Source organism: Hemicordylus capensis, chromosome 5 (assembly GCF_027244095.1).
Source record: "Hemicordylus capensis ecotype Gifberg chromosome 5, rHemCap1.1.pri, whole genome shotgun sequence".
NCBI classification, from domain to species: Eukaryota; Metazoa; Chordata; class Lepidosauria; order Squamata; family Cordylidae; genus Hemicordylus; species Hemicordylus capensis.
Genome location: NC_069661.1, coordinates 41,777,511 through 41,778,070, shown reverse-complemented (window position 1 = coordinate 41,778,070; position 560 = coordinate 41,777,511).

Genomic DNA, 560 nt, shown 5'->3' with positions numbered 1-560 from the left:
GGGCTTTTGGATCATGCACAAATACTTGTTCATCACTTGATGACAAGAGTTACATATGTGAACAGACCATTAGAAACACAGTTTTCAGATTGTTTATTTATTGTTAAATATGATCTCTTGTCAAGCCAAAAGCAATTCTATCTGTGGGGTAGGCTGTCAGTCGTCAGCTGTCAGTCGTCATGGACATATTCACACATGTACACACAGTGACCTGAACTTTCGGTGCCTGCAACATCAGAGGATGATGTGCATGTGTGATGAACCCAACACAAATCAAACACTATAGATAGATCTTTCATCATAGGTGGAACTGGGGAGGGGCAGGCAGGGCACGTGCCTTAGGCACCACTGAGGTGGGGGCGCCATGCCAGTTCCTGCCACCCCCACCCCATTGCCCCTCTGCCCAGCCCCAGGGCCCCTCAGCCACTTGCCTCCAGCTTCAGCCTAGGATCGGAGCAGCCTGCAAACTGCAGAGCTCTTCTCTCCCCACCTCTCAGCTGATCGGCGGGTGGGCGGGGCTTTCAGAGAGGCCTCTGAGTAGGCCTCCCTGAAGCCTGAAC